General features: G+C 32.4%; 1 long non-coding RNA gene across 1 annotated transcript in view; it reads right to left on the minus strand.

The window, feature by feature from the left end:
* Window positions 1-6,216: 6,216 nt before the first annotated feature.
* LOC108360122 (uncharacterized) overlaps window positions 6,217-9,712 on the minus strand; it is a 12,775-nt gene continuing 9,279 nt past the window's right edge. The window contains exon 3 of the long non-coding RNA XR_001847053.1: window positions 6,217-6,230. This is a non-coding gene — a long non-coding RNA (uncharacterized LOC108360122). The remainder of the gene's footprint in view (window positions 6,231-9,712) is intronic.

Raw genomic sequence — 9,712 nt, forward strand, 5'->3', positions numbered from 1 at the left:
CATGCAAATAAAAATGTTTGCTGGCAAGCCTGATTCTCTCACCGCTCTCAATTGCGTAAGGCCGTAGCGTAAGAACCTAAAATCTACAGGTTCTTAAGTTTCTTACGGTAAGTTAAGTTTTAACTAACCGCCAACACAGTTTCTCATATAACAGGTTGGCCAAAATATTAAGTTAAGTTAACAGAGCTTTTATACCAAAGCTAACCTTTCGGCAACTATTCCATATGGACACAGATATAAATTACACTAAATAAAGTTTAATCTTAATAGTTACAATTCACTGCTTATTAACTATTTATATTAGGGAAAGAAAAAGAGAAGGATAAAAGAGATGGAAAAATTAAATTAATTGTTATAATCATGAAGAAAAAAAAATTTCCATTAATTGCATTGATTTATGCAAAGAAATCGCCCAAATTTTTTTGTTGAGTTGATCGCACTTTAGATCTGGTGTGCTATATGTACACATTTAAATGCAAATTCACGTCCTTGCGTAAGCAATTACTTATTACACTCATTCATAGACGATATGTACGTATGAATTTCAGTTTTAATAGCAGGTATGTGCATGCGTACATACATACTTATGTATGTACATACCAGGGTTGTTGCGAATATTATTCCAAAATAAAAGTCCTTTCCTGATAATAAACAAATGGCCTGTCCAAATTAAACAAATTTGGTATCATATGAAAGAGGACTGAAATAGCTTTTAAACAGAAATAACGAACGACCTCTATTTATATTTTTTTGTATAATTTAATACTAAAGAAATGCATATACCTTACACAAGGTTTGTTCTATGGTAAATTATTAATATTTTTTGTTGAAATATTTTTCAATATGTGGCTTTCCTCGTTTAGACATTTCAGTTTTAAAGCTATTTAAGTCCTCTTTCATTTGATACCAAACTTGTTTAATTTGGATAAGCGGTTTGTTTATTATCCGAAAAATGCTTTTATTTCGGAAAAATATTCGCAACAACCCTGGTACACACATACATACTTGTATTGATATTTCACTATGATATCAGATTTCAGCGCAAGACTGAACTACATACTTTTATATGTATGTGTATGCTCAAAGTCAGACTGTTTTAGTGCAATTCATGTTTTTTTTAAATGTAGTTCGTTTGGTTTCTTAGGCCCACTTGCAGAACAGCAGGTTATCTATATAACTCGAAGTTTACCGGTTAAATTGATAAATTGGCTTGCACAATCAATGGTTGGGTGTAAAATTAAAGTGAAGTCCTAAAATATCTAGCTCAGCAATTTTCGAAGGTTAACTTGCTAACTCTACATATGTCAATTCTGTCAGTAACAAGAATAATAAAATTGAGACTTAAAAAATTTAAAAAATATTTTTGAACACATGTTTACATACACACATACACACATATGCACGTATTCATTTTTCCGCCTTCAAATCGAGGTTTCGGTCAGTCTTGCGTAAAAAAATATGTATGTATATGCGATTTAAATTCACCGAAAGTGTGCAGTGAAGAAGTGTTGCTGGCCAATTTGCAGAGAAATGAGCTGAAGATGTTCATGACCGCATGCGCACTGCAGTGTTATTTTCAACTACCATGGCGTGGATTTGATACATAAATGAGTACATATTCAGGTCAAGTAATAGAAGTCCCTCTTAAAGTTGATGTGCTTGGACAGGCATGTGTATTGATCAACCCATAGCGAGATATAATTTTATTTAATATTTGCCATTCTTTAGTTTTTGTGGTTGTAATAGAAATTTTATATTTAATTTCAAATAATAAATATAAAAAATCAAAACAATTGTCAAAAAAGTGAGAGTGGTGCCTACTTAATTTAGCAATCCATCGGGTAACTTAACTCTGAGTCAGTTTTCAATGCTGCAAGACATTGTCGGGTTTAGTAATGTAAAAATTTAACTCTTAGCTACTGAACTCTGTATTTATATATTTAACTCTGGATGTTCTGCAAGTGGGCCTTACAGAGTTCGTATTTGTCCCGCATATGAAGCAAATCCTCACATTTTACGCTTAAACTTACGTATTGGGCATTTAAAAAATACAAAACTTTCTCATAGCAAATATGTATGCACTTTACCACAATTGTGGCAGATTTACCACATTTTGGGTAATTTTTCACTTCTACCACAACTACCAGATATTAAAAAAAAAACTATTACAATTTTAATGAAATGAAATTATTAGCCTAATTTGAAAAATGTTTTTATTTTTCATAAGAGTTGAACACTCGATTTTCTCCTCGATATGAATTTAAATGTGAAAAAAATATTTTGAATTTTGTGCTGCTGAAGGTGCTGCCGTTTCAAAATTTTTATTGCGTGCGTGGATCTGCACTTACATCAGGCGATTTTCTTAGAGGTTCGCCTGAGAATACGCCTGGGAAGTTGCTTACCAAGAGTATTTCAACAGACAACAACACTTAAGAACTTATTGCAAAAATTAGAAATGAGATCTTTTTTATGACAAAGATATATGTACCTTCTAAGGCAATAAAAATTAGAACCTTTCTAGGTAAATACATTCTCGAAAAAGGCGCGATAGAACAAAACTAAGAATGCAGTTTATCTACATTTGAATACTACTTCATGGTTTGATATATATATTTTTTTGGGCAAATTTTTACGTTACTACAAATATTCTAAGTCCCCTTTCAGACACGTCAAGTCTTGAAAGCAATTTTTATCGCATTCTCTTTTGTGTTTTCTCTTTGCTTCCACACACATCAAGTTTTATTGAATTCAACTAGTTGGTTCTTTAAACGGGAAGCAACGAAAAGATCAAAAGAGAACAAGAAAACTTGAAACGAATTGACGGTACGGTGGTATCTGTACTCTTCCCCTCTCTTCCCACCTCCTTCACCAACGAACGAGCAAACTTGAAAGCAAGACTTGTCGTGTCTGAAAGGCGACTAACACTTTTCCAGAGATCTAACTGTTTTTATTTATAATCTACCAATAATTTAATTTCTGAAGTGACAACACTGGTTTGGTAGACGCACATGCTCCTGTGTGTACTTTTAATCGTGATAAAAACATCTAAAGGCACAACCGCTCGCTCAATTCTCTTGCCATTAGATCTTTTAACCTTTGCTAGCATTTTAAGTACACTCTCTCGAAATGCTAAGGAAATTCAAAATAAAATAATATGATTTGAAATATTTTTTCATTCTTTAAAGCAAAGAATGAAACCGATTCAAAATAACGTTCCGGTTTCGGTTTTGGTATCGTACTTCTAAATTTGTTTCGGTTTCGTTTCGGTTTCGGTTTTGGAATAAAAAAATTAAAACAGGTTTAACAAAAAAAAATTCATTAAATAAATATGTATCTTCCAAGGTTTGTTTTTGGCGAAATTAAGCATTGTGATTAATTTTAATTTATATAAAGAATACACCTCTGAATCAATTATACAAACTAATAACCATATCCCACCACATTTGTTTAGATCTAAATGCAGAAATTAGTTTATTATATAATGAGAGTTGTTGCTAATAGGTATTTGATATACATACAATTAAGTAAGTGTGATTTTCACAGAAATATTGTTGATATTATTTAAAATCACAATGCTTTAAACGTTAAGGAAAGAAAATCAAAAAAAACAGTTCACTGATGATAAATATTAACAAACAAAGTCATCACCAGATACACAGCAACAACGTCATCACCAGATTCACTTAAATGTTTCCTTTTTGCTGTATAATTGAAGATGCATGAAAACTAAAATATAATTGTTATTTTCGTCAAATATTTACTAAACAATTAGGAAACCCCTTCGTTTCTGTGCGCTTTACAACTATACATGTAAAAATTAAAATCAAAATAACTTCTTCCAAATGACCGATGCCAGATCGGAGATTTAATTTACTAGGCATCTTTTTAGTAGCTCTTTGCATACTTACTTACTACTTAACAAGAATTTTAATAAAATATTGCTGATTTTGGTTAATTCAGCATTTCACATAAATTTTTATTTATAACTTTTTTAAATTTCTGGAAACCGATTGAAGCCTGTGCTTGAAACGGTTTCGGTTTTGTTCTTTTTCAGGTCAAAATAATAGTAACGGTTTCGGTTTCGGTTGCGGTTTCCTTNGTGAGCAAATCCAATTTTTGGAGAAAAATGTCAGTTACGCGGTTTTGCAGTTACACATTCTTCATGCGTTCTGAAACCTAGTCGTCAACCCCATTTGCGAAATCATTTAGCCGGCATGATTTTCTAGTTCATCATATTGAATGTACTGATAAAATCTCTGCTTAAAAAAATATATTTCTTCCAGTAATCAGGTAGCATGAATTTGATGAAATGCCATAATTTTATTAAAAGTCAAATGGTTAGCAACAACAACGAATGTCATTAAATGAAACTACCTTCTTTTTTGTATCATGCAATTTCCTACATTTATTTATTTACGTACATAACATTGAAATTTCGTTGCTTGGACGGAAATAAATTTCTTTGGTTTGAGTGAAAACCAAAACAAAAAAATATGACAGCGAAAGAAATTTCATAAAATACTAGCAAGCTTCAAAATTCCTACAGCTGGCTCTCTGCGGTTGAAATCAAGGTACATAAAAACAGGTGGAATCATGGTACAATTATCTACAGGTATTATCTTCCCAAAGAGTTTTGCTTCACGTCGAAATTCGTGATCCCTTATTTTACTTTTGACGCGTTTCAATGTTGATTCTTTTACTTTTAGTTGGCTTTGCTTTTTGTTTTCGCTCAATTTAATCTTTATAATCTTTAAAACAAAAGAAAAATCGTTTGAAATAAAGTGAGCAATAAAAATAAGCAGGGTTTGAAAAAACTGTAATTTTTTCATTTAATTTGCTTTTGCTGTGCTTTGACTTCGGTATGAATGATATCGAAAGCAAAGCAACATCAATTCAGAAGAAAGAAAATTCTTTGGCTTTCGGTTTGCTGTGAAATTTCGAAAGCAACCAGACAGTTAAAAAGCAATTTGTGAAAGTACAACGACAGCAAAGCAACAAAAACTGGATTATCACTTGGCTGTGAAGCCCCAAACTGGCAGAAATTTGTATGCATGGACAAATGCACTACCCTGCAGTTCTGTTGATGACAAGAAACGACTATTTATTTTTTTATTATACTAGTATTATAGATTTTGAGACGAGAAACACGATTCCATTGTTCAAAATTCGAAAAAAAATTTCCACACCTTAATTTAAAAAATTCATTATTTATTGCATTTTTTGTATTTGCATGCAGCTGTGCCTCTTTCACTCAATTTTATATCCCTCGAACAATACGTGCAATTCAAGACCTTTAATTTGAGCCAAGGTAGAAGCCTCTAGGCTCTCTGAGAGCCAAGTTATAACAATTTTAAACCAAACTTCGGCTCTGCTAGTACAGCAAATTACGAAATTAGAAAAAAAAAATTCCGTAAAATTATGAATGAAATTTCGAAGTTTATCTTCAGAATCGTAATAATTTAGGTCTCAAAGGGTCTAGAGACTTCTACCTTGGCTAAAACTAGGAGTCTTGAATAGACCTAAAACTGACTTAATTTTCAAAGGATATAAAATTATGTGAAAAACGCACAGCTGCATACAAATCATAAAAAATGCAATATGTAATGCATTTTTCAAATTGAGGGGTTGACATTTTTTTCCGTTTTTTAAATAGTGTTTCGTGTTTCTCATCTCAAAATCTTTAATATTAGTATAATAAAAAATACAAAAAATGTTTTTTTTTTAATCTATCTGTCAGATTTTGCATGTTTTTTTTCGAATAACACTATTTTTAACCAATTTTTTTAAGGTCAAGAAGTGATTGTAGCTCAATGGCAATAGTTTTCCGTAAAATGCAATTACATTAGCTTTCAAAGCCATTTTGCTTCATATCAAAATATTGCTTCTGTCGAAAACGCTCCGATTAAATAGCATGAAGTGTTAAATAAAATATGTAAAAAAAAATATTTTTTAAAAACAAGCTTTTATTTAAGATGTACAATGAAAGGAGTAAAATAAAGTAGTGTAACAAAAGATTTTTTAGCAAGATTTTGTCAAAACTGCACTAAAATGAATAAAATAAAATAAGTTAAGGTCTCGTTAAAGTTACTAAAAGCCATTTAGAGAAAGGAGTTATTCAAACTCGAATGAAAATTACTAACAATTTGTACTAATTTACTTCGTTTTTAAAAAAGCTTGTCGCGCGAATAGCAAACCGGCATTTACATATCTGCATACATACATATACATACCTATCCAAGTATGCATGTACGCTGAATTCACTGACAAGCTTTTTAAAAACGAAGTAAATTAGTACAAATTGTTAGTAATTTTCATTAGCCGTTTGCCGCCTAATTCCCTGGCGGCAACAATGATCCGGATCTATAGTGAATCTGCCCTAGAAACTTTATCTTATAATTGGTGGGAATTTCAAAATGGGTGCGTATCATTGTTCAACAAAAATCCTATATATGTATGTACATACACAGACCTATTTCAGATGAAATACCTTAAAAGCTAGTTTCATGAAAACAATTTAAGTGAAAAATTATTTTTTTTCTGTCCGGTTCCATATTAAATTCAAGTAAAAAAATAAATTTTCATTAAATTGCTTTCATGAAACTGGCTGTGAAACAGGTGGTGATTTGAGATTTACCACTGCACAACTCAACCCTGGTGTCTCCGAATGAAGCTTTAACGCATAATAATATTGGCAAATCACATCCATTGGGCCAATCGCAACACACGAGAGTTCGATATACTCAATGGTTCAATAGGTCGGTTTAGCCTGATATTTACGGCACCTTTTCTTACTTGTCGATTTTTAATAATAATTCGACCTCAGCACCACCTGGCAGCTCTGTTTTGCAATTGGACTGCCTTTACCGTTTCCATTACATGTTTTGAATATTCGCCAAATCGGATCATAAAAAAATTTTTAGTAATAACTCAATTCCAGCGCCAACTGGCGGATTAAATTGCGAAAGTAAACTATCCACAGACCCATTCAAACACACACACAAAACTTTGTTAAAATCCCTCCTGCCGTTTAGGATTTCACTCACAAACATGCCTACAAGAGAATTATATACACATTCATATTCAAAGATAAGTAAACATCAGTACTTTGCCATGCCCTCTTTTCAAAGAGCCTATTTTCCCCCATGAGTATGGGATTCATTTCATATATCTCCATACGAAGTTACAGTACTGTACCATGAACACTTCCAGAGATATGTAGTATGAAATCCGGCTTATATGGTAGGTGCCGCGACCCCTTTCCCAATAGCTCCATATTTTCTCCATGACTATGCGATTAATTTCATATATCTCCACACCAAGTTCCAGTACTCTACTAAGAACAATTCTAGAGATATGCAATAAGAAAAATTCGACTTGTATGGGAGTTGCCACGCCGGTATAAAGATCCAGTACTCTACCATAAACACTTCCAGAGATACTTATTATGAAAAATTCGGATTATATGCCAGCCCCAGTGCTGTACAGTGAACACTTCCAGAGATATGCAGTATGAAAAATTCGTATTGCATGGAAGGTCCGACGACCCTTTTCCAATAGCTCCAATTTTTCTCCAGGAGTATGCGATCGATTTCATATACGTCAATACCCAGTTCCAGGTCTCTTCCATGAACACTTCCAGAGTTATGCATTATGAATAATTCGTTTTTATGGGAGGTGCCACGCCCCCTTTTCCAATAGCTCCAATTTTTCTCCAGGAGTATGCGATCGATTTCATATACGTCAATACCCAGTTCCAGGTCTCTTCCATGAACACTTCCAGAGTTATGCATTATGAATAATTCGTTTTTATGGGAGGTGCCACGCCCCCTTTTCCAATAGCTCAAATTTTCCTCCAAGAGTATGCGATGGATTTTATATACATATCTCCATATCAAGTTCCATAAATATTTCATGAACATTTCCGGAGGTATGAAAGGTTAGGTTTGTATGGGAGGTGCCACGCCCATTTTTCCAATAGCTCCAATTTTTCTCCAAAAGTATGCGATCGATTTCACATATCTCCATACCAAGTTCCAGATGCACATTTCCAGATATATGGAGTACGAAAAACTCGGTTTGTATGGGAGGTTTCACGCCCCTTTTGTGTATCGAGATTATTGTTAGCCTATAACAATCCGCAGGATTTATTTTGAAGGACTTTGTAATTTCAAAGATATGATTAATTCTAAAAATGATTAAAAAATTCAATTCAATGTAGGTTAAAAATATTTGTGACAAATGCAATAGGAAATTTCTTTAGAATTTAAAAAATTTAAATTTTTTGCATCCACAAGGACGAATAGGTAATTTTTAAGCTGACAAAGTTAGAAGAACGAAATTCGAGGATGTTATCGAGTTTACATAAGCCCTTAACATATAATATTTTCAAAAACAAATATTGCGAAATTTCAAGGATAAAATTTTAAAATGTCATTTTCAATATTTACCAGCCCTTCTGCACTAGAAACTTGAATCTGTTTAAATTCTACAGGATTTCCTCCTTAATTTTATACCCATACTTCTTCTCTGAGCACATTTCTCTGAATTTTTTAAATCGTTATTGAATTACTGACGTCAGAGTGAAAAACTAAAAGGCAATTTTACTATATTTGGCCCATGGTTTCGCGAATATATTGATATTTGTGTTTCAAAATTACTATCGCTCGGTGTTATATGTATAATGAGCTAGACATTTATAAAAAATTTTATTATTAAATAAAAAAAGAGATATAGCCAAATACTGGTCAAGAAAAGGAGTTTATATTATTGCCATCAGTGCAAATAACAAATCCCGAAAATCCCGGGATTACTTGCCAAGAATCCCGGGAATTTCGCGACCTTAAAAATTCCGGGATCCCAGGAGCCCGGAAGCCCGGAATTAACATTCCTAATGTACAATTTTTTTAAGCAAACCTTCTAGCAGAGGATTTTTTTAATGTGCAAGAGCCGAAAAAAACATTTGCTTAGTAAATAAATTCAAAATTGGTATGGCACACTTCATTTCAAACGTTTTTTTATTTTGTTTTGAAAAATTATGAAAATTAAATTGAGCGAAAACAAAAAGCAAAGCCAAATAAAAGTAAAAGAATCAACATTGAACTGCGTCAAAATGAAAATAAGGAAGCACGAATTTCGATGTGAAGCAGAACTCTCTGGGAAGACAATACTTGTAATTATGTACCATGAAACAATCCTATAATTTAAAAACTCAAACCTCAAACTCACACACACATTCTCATTTTCAATCTCATACAGCAACAATTCCGAACAATTTAATTTTTTATTTTCAATTTCATATGATTTTAAAATGCTTGCAAGCGTCAGAAAAAAATCATGGTCGTCAAATTGAAAGAATGATTTATGATAAAAACATAGTAAGGTTCTCTCAACTCGTCGGCCATGATTTTTTTTTTGAAGTTTGCCAACATTTTAAAATCATATAAAATTGAGAGTAAAAAAAAACATTGTTCAAAGTTGTTGTTGTTTGAGATTGAAAATGAGAATGTGTGTGTGAGTTTGTGTGTAAAATTTTAAAATTAAATTGCTTGCAAACATATATGTAATACTCCTATATTGGCAGTAAGAGCTAGTACCGTCCGAAAACACTACAGTACAGATATATCAATAAACACGTACGAAAGAAAAGGAACACATACGTTTATAAATAAACATGTACACGACACATTTACAAAACCGGCACTCAAGTACACAA

This window comes from Rhagoletis zephyria, unplaced genomic scaffold, assembly GCF_001687245.7.
Source record: "Rhagoletis zephyria isolate East Lansing unplaced genomic scaffold, Rhagoletis_zephyria_1.1 Rzeph_scaffold_00521, whole genome shotgun sequence".
NCBI lineage: Eukaryota > Metazoa > Arthropoda > Insecta > Diptera > Tephritidae > Rhagoletis > Rhagoletis zephyria.